Source organism: Mustela nigripes, chromosome 16, assembly GCF_022355385.1.
Source record: "Mustela nigripes isolate SB6536 chromosome 16, MUSNIG.SB6536, whole genome shotgun sequence".
Lineage (NCBI taxonomy): Eukaryota > Metazoa > Chordata > Mammalia > Carnivora > Mustelidae > Mustela > Mustela nigripes.
In genome coordinates this window covers 23,012,276-23,013,009 of record NC_081572.1, presented here as the reverse complement: position 1 = coordinate 23,013,009, position 734 = coordinate 23,012,276, and positions in this window count along the sequence as shown.

Sequence of the window (734 nt, the reverse complement as noted above, 5' to 3'; positions counted from 1 at the left end):
CCCCCCAGCCCCCCTCCCTCCCGCCCGCCCCGCTCCTCCTCCGCCGCCGCCGCCGCTGCCTCCTCCTCCTCCCCGGCTGCTCCGGGTTTCTCCAGCTGGGAAGGCGCCCGGGACCCCGCCGCTGCCACCACCACGTGGCGAGGGGCGGCCAGCCCCCGCGGTGCGGCGCGGCCTGGCAGCGCGCCCGACGCCCCCCGGCTCCCCGCCGCGCCCGGCCCGCGCTCCGCGCCCCCTCCCCGACGCGTCCCTAACGCAGTGTGGCGTGGCGTGGCGTGTGTCGGGGGCGCCTGCGGCCGCGCAAGGGCTCGGGGGCGCTTTGGGCTTTGCTTGCGGGCTGTATGTTTCAGGGGAAAGAGAAGCTGTGTATTTGGATTTGGGTTTTTGTTTTGGTCTTTGCCCTCTTGTGAAGGAAAATATTAGACTTACTCTTCATTGCTCTAGGGGGTGGGAGCCTTGCTCTGATAAAAGACACTGACCATGGGATCTAGGCGGAGAGATTAGAGTTAAACTGGTTAACTTCTTTGGAAGTGAAAGTGAACTAAGGAGGTCAGAGTTTCATTTAGAAGGTAAACCACTTTGAGCCCCCCCAACACAATCCCCTCCCCCCCCCCCCCCCAGGCCAATGACACGAAGAAACAGCATGTCTTGGCCTTCCACAAAGATTATTTGAGCACCTGCCAAACTACTGGGCAAGGGACACAAGTTGTTTTTGTTTATGTTTTTGTTTTGCTATT